Source organism: Gymnogyps californianus, chromosome 10 (assembly GCF_018139145.2).
Source record: "Gymnogyps californianus isolate 813 chromosome 10, ASM1813914v2, whole genome shotgun sequence".
Classification (NCBI taxonomy): domain Eukaryota; kingdom Metazoa; phylum Chordata; class Aves; order Accipitriformes; family Cathartidae; genus Gymnogyps; species Gymnogyps californianus.
This window is the reverse complement of record NC_059480.1, coordinates 454,905-460,816: the sequence shown is the minus strand read 5'-3', so window position 1 is coordinate 460,816 and position 5,912 is coordinate 454,905.

Genomic DNA, 5,912 nt, shown 5'->3' with positions numbered 1-5,912 from the left:
TTACAAGTGCCCGCTGCCTGCGTGACATGTGCTGCCTTTAGGTGAGACGCAGGTTTGGCACAGCGGGTTTGATCCCCGCAGTCTCCCCGCAATCCCTCTTCCCGGAGGCCGGGGGTTTCCACGCCGTGGTTATCGCCCCGTGCAGCCACCCGTGTCCCTTGCGGTGCAGCCGTGCAGGACAAGAAGGACGGAGATTGGGATAAAGGTGCGGTGGCTCTTCGTGGATGAAAACCTGGGCAGCCCAGCCAGCCCTTTGGTTAAGGGTGCGGGATCCGTGTGGGTGCTCCCAGCGAGATGGGGCATCCGTGGGAACCAGCTACCCCACCAGAAGCGACCCGCAGCCGGGGAGGGGTGTTTGCAGGCCGTGCGGGATCCGCACATCCCAGAAGCTGGAATGAGTTGCCCAGGAGCTTTGCTGTGCAGCGAGGATTTTTGCTGTAATTCTGGTTTTCCTCGGTCTCAGCCTGGGAAGTTTGAGCTCACGGTGCCAAACGCCGCCCCGGCGTGTTTATTAATGCTGATTGTAAAACCTTGGCAAAAGCATTCACCATCAGGTCTGCAGAAATCCTGCCGGATCCGCTGCCTTCCAACCAGATGGGCCTTATTAAGAGATGTCACACCGCTAACAACATCTGACAGCTCTTTGACTCCCTTCCCTGCTCTGCTCCACACGCTCCGAGCGAGGCAGCAGCCTGAGCTGAGAGCCGAGGGGAGGCAGGAGCCCGCTGGTCCCCCGCCTGCCCCGAGGGCACGGAGCCGGGGCTCTGCCTCGGCATGGGCTCCTGCACCCCAGATTTGCTTCGTGCTCCTCACCTGCCCTCTTCCTCCCACCTCCTTTTTCCTGCTGGAGGCACCCAGCTGCACCCACGTGTGTGCAATGAACCGTCACCCACAGCGCCGGTCGCTTGAGGTTGCAGGTGGTACATTGATACCTCTGTACGAGAGGGTTTTTCCATACATTTGGTTGAATGTGTGATTTTTCCGCTATGCTCTTTACTCGAGTTAAAATAACCGCTGGGAGCACAGATACGGCAGTCTGCAGCACACTTCTCTACATGTTTTAATAACACAATATCACACCAACATTAGCAGACGCGGGCAGAGCTCCTCCTGCACGGCTGGGCTGAAGCATCCCTCGTGTCTTTGCTCTGCATTTACACTGTCAGGATGTGATTTTGGGGAGCAACGGGGCTGGGACGTGGATGGGAAGGTGCGACGTTGCATCCTGCCTTTCGGGTGTGCGGCCATCCCTGATGCTCTCTGCTGACGGCTTCTGATGCCGTGATGCTATGATGCCGTCCCTTTCTGAGGTGTTGCATTGTTGCTGTGGTCATCATCTTCTCCAGACTCAAGGTCACTCAAGGGGAAACAGGGCAGGGCTGGTGTTTAGCAGAGCACCCATGGGTGCTCTGACTCGGCCCATAGCACTGATCTCGGTCTCCCAGCTCTCTCCCACCTGGGTTTCCCCAAACCCGTGCTGAGCACCCAGGCTCAGAGGGAGCCGGTGGCTCGCGGGCTCCGTGCCGCCGGTCACCGTCTTGGCGTGGGGTCCTCCTCCAGCCCCGGGGAGAACGCTGCTTCGCCCAAATCCCTGACTCACTCGCACCATCTTTCCCCGACAGCAGGCTGGCTCCGCGCAGGAGCCGGGCTTGGGCAAGAGCTGCACAGCCTTGGAGACCTGCTGCTGGCACTGCTGCGCGTATTCCCTCTGACTGCATCGCTGCAGCTCTCGCGTGCTGCCTGCCAGCCCTCCCCCATGTCATACGCCAGCCCTATAGATTCCAAAAATCAGAACTATTTCGCCCTCCAGAATGTCATCCTGCCTAAAAATCAGGCTCCGGGGGAGAGCCGGGCAGTTTGGTCTCCAGGCGCAGGAGGCAGGGATGGAGTCAGCTGGCAGCCAGCAGCGGAGACGCTGTCGTTTCCCCCCCAGCCCCGACACGCAGCACCCCCAGGCAAGAGGCTGGGAAAAGCCCGCTGGGGTGACACCAAATTCTTTGGGAAAACACACGGTAAGGAAAGCGACCGAGCGGCCGGCTGTCCTGCCCCGCCACGGGCTCGGCTCGCTGGGCGCAGGAGCCCCAGCACGACGCCCCGGGCCACCCCGCATCGCCATGACTGGCGACTGGGATGGGGCCAGTTTGGCCGCGCCGGCGTCTCCCGGCTCTGTGGCTGAGTCCCTCTCAGGGGACATCCCATCCCTGCCGCGTTTTCTAATTTCCAGCCTAATCTGCCGCTCTCCAGGCTCACCGCGACTTAATATAACGCTGGGGACCACCCGCGGGCGGGAGCGGGAGAGCTCGTCCTTCTCCCTGCCCGTCCCCGGGGCACCGCCGCCGAGCAGAACGAAAGCTGTAAAAAACAAAAAAGCCAACCTGGAGATTTCTCAAGTGTTTTTTGGGTTTGTTGGGGTTTTTTTTCCCCCTTTGAAATTTGCTGTCTTTCCTCTGGTCACTGAGAAATAATTGGCGGGGGTGAAGGGCGGGCGAACGGCTTTCCGAGCAGCCCGCTTGGCTTGGGAGCAAGAGCTGGGGCCGGGAGAGCCTGGGCTCGTTTTAATTGTATCTTGACTGCCGTGCTCATTACTCAGAGCTCTAACGGGCTCTGCGGTTCCCACTTGTAATCACACGTTCAGTAAAATAATCAAGTTATGATTGCTAGGGATTCCTTCTCCCCTACGTCATAGAGCCCAGGCAGGGGAGGTGGCACTACAACTGAGTTAGCAGCAAACCTCGGCGTTGCCTTGGGTCAACATTTCAAGAGCAAATTAACCAGAGTTAAAGCAAGAAGAGAGCTGATAAAAATCCCCCAACTCTGCCCAGATGATGAAAAGACGCTTTTAACCTCTCCATCGCTTGTCGCACTGAGAAAAGCATCCTCTTCCCTTTGGGCGGCCCCAAAATAAGGCTTGCCCTGCTTCTGTGCCTCTGCCCGCGCCTCCGGCAGCAGCGGGGGCTGCCCGTCAGTGCCCACCCTGGAGGGCGATGGCTTTGCAGAGCAACCATCTCCTTGGGAGCCCGGGCGCCCGAGTCCCGCGGGCGCTGGGCAGAGCGGGCAGGGAAGGGATTTCAGCCCCCAAAGCCGCAGGGACCTGCGCTTTCTGCCTACGGCTTTGCCCACCCTTTTGCCTGCTGATCCCCGCTGGGGTTTGGGCCCTGCCAGGGGGAACCAGTGAAGAAGAAGAAATGACTGAGCGTCAGAACAAGTGACTCAGGTTTAAGAAGGATGATTTTTGCCAGGCGAAATGTGATGGCTTTTTTGGACGGGGCTAGAAAATGGGGCTGCGGCTCTAATCAATCCAGCCTTCAGCGCATCACTTGCATTAATCTGGAGAGCGAGGCTCGGCCAGCCCCGGCCTCGAGGCGCAGGGCTTGGCAGGAGCGCTTTGCCGAGGAGGCACGGGCAGCCGCGGCTGCGGGCTCTCTGGCGAGTGATGGATCATCACCGATCCGCGGCAGGGAGCCATCGGCACGGCAAGGAGAGCATTGGTAAACTGACGGGGACCGGGGAGAAGTTACGAATCCCCAGGGGGAGAGATTATGAAACAGGGCAGCGTCCCCACGCCGGCACATTTTTCTTCCCACTTCTCTGGACCCGGGCTTTTCACCTCCAGCGTGTGTGGAGGCAGCGCACAGAGGCTTCGCAGCTGCTGCCAGCACCCCTGGACCACGGTCGCTGCTGCCCCAGCAAAGGGACCCTCCTTCTCCCGCGGGTGCAGAGCACTGCGGGCCACATGGTCAGGGCTTTCAGGCCTGGGGATTGGTGTTTAAGGCACCTGTAGGTAGCTTTCATGCGCCCAAACCCCGACCCCAGTGTCTTTCCCGCTAAGGGAATCAGTCTGGGGGGTGAATCCGCTGCCCGCAGCCCTTGGAGGGAGGTGGGAATGTGCTGGGACGCAGCATGCGGATCTGCAAGAGAGAGGCATCGTCACCAGGGCTTGTGCCTAATCATAAGAATTTTGTCTTTCTACCATTTTAATTTACTAATTAATCCCTGGAAGGAATACCTACTTGGATGCGGGGAAAGAATGAAACTCTTTCATCTGGGTGCGCCGGGAGTGTTTCACCGGTAGCCTGGGCAGAGCATTAGCAAACCCAACGCAGAGTGGGGGAGTACAGCATCTCGGCTGGGCCGTCGGCTTCTTGTGGTCGAGCTGGACTCCCTGCCTGAAAAAAATATTCATGTACCACTCGTGCAGAGCTATTTCCAACCCCTGGCAAAAGCTGCGGGTGCTCCCAGCCATCTGGAAAGCCCCAGGGGGGCTGTCGCCGGCCAGGGAGCATTGCTGGAGGTAACGGCACATCCCGAGTGCATCGCATCCGCAAGGGCCGGGGTCAGCCCTGAGCTGGGCAAGGTTTCATCTGATGCAAGGTTTCTTTCTGGGAAAAGGAGTCTGTGTCTGCCAGCTGAGCCTTTGCAGGAGGTATTTCACCAGCTCTGCTCGGGTCTCTGCCTGCCCAGCCCCGAGCCCGTGTGCCCTGGTACCCTGGGCGAAGGCAATAGCGGGTGTCCAGCCAGGAGCCTTCCCCATTCTCCTCCTCCTCTTCCTCTCAACCCACATGTTTGGCAAACCGCTGCCTCCCTGCGGAAAGACCTCCCCGGGATGGAGGAGAAGTGACCCGGAGCCATCGGACAGGACAAGGACAGGGCTGGGACACTCGTCTCAGGGGAGAGGAGAGGTCACCCGCTTTGGCTAGGTGCTGATGCAGGTTACGACTCCCGAGGGAGACGGTCGGTGTGGGCGGCAGCAGGGGACCTCAGGGTCCTCTTTCCACTGCTCTGCAAGGTGAGACTCCTCTGTGCTTCGCCACAGCCCGTCACCAGGGGCCGGTGGGTGCTTTGAAGGGATGCCCATCTTGCCCGGAGAACAGATGACATGAGTGCCACCATCTCCCCTAAAACTGGCATGACTCTGGGGACTCTGTCCTCCCAGCCAGGAGCCCCGACCCATCTCTCTGGGGTCCCAGCCAGGAGGGAGGGAGGGAAAGTGGGGCTGGGACTGGAGAGATCCCAGGCGTAGAGCAGGAACATCATACGGGACCGGCACGCGGAGTGCCGCTGTAGCTGTGTATTCTGCTCCTCTCTGCCTGTTTCTGTCGAGAAAGTTCAGTCTCAGCTGTCAGTCCCCTTCTTCTGCTTTTTTTGAAGTTGGAGAACTACGTACATGGATGGCGTCTCTAATTAATATAAATATAGCGAAACATAAATAATAGACATGCCTGAAATAGTGTCACCCCCGAGCAGGCAGGCGTACGCGTCATGGAAAGAAAATAAAAATGCTTTTTATCTGTTTTGGCATTTTTTGTTGTTTGTTTGTTTTCGGTGGTTTGTTCCGTTCCTTAGGAAAGAGCAACCTTTGCCAGGGGTGAAACGGCTCAAAAGCAGGAGAGACCGAGGTGCAGGGGGGTAAGAAGCCCCAGGGAAGAGAGTGGGACCGGGACGGGGATGGGGATGGGGCCGGGACCGGGGATGGGGCCGGGGAGCGGCGGGGCTGCGGGGCACGGTGCGGGGCCGGTGGGAGCTGGGAGCTGGGGAAAGTCCTGCCGCTGTCGGGGGGGGGGGGGTGTGTGTGGGGTGGGGGGGGACGTGGGGAATTCATCATAAATGAGTTTTATCATGGAAACGCGGCTCCCGGTCCTCCCCGCAGGTCGGCTGCTCTCCGCCACGGCGCTTCCCGGCGCTGCCCGGGCCCGGGAGGGGCGGGGGCGCGGTCGGGGCCGCCGGGCTCTTCCCTCCAACTCCTCCTCCTCCTCCTCCTTCCCCTCCTTCTTCCCCCCCCCCCTCCCCTCCGGCCGCCCGCCGGTGCCGGCGGAGGCGGGCGGAGCGGAGCGGAGCCGCGCGGCGCGGGCTGGGCCCGCTCGCATCCCCCCGCATCCCCCCCGCCGGGCTCCGCCTCACCGAGGGGAGCGGGG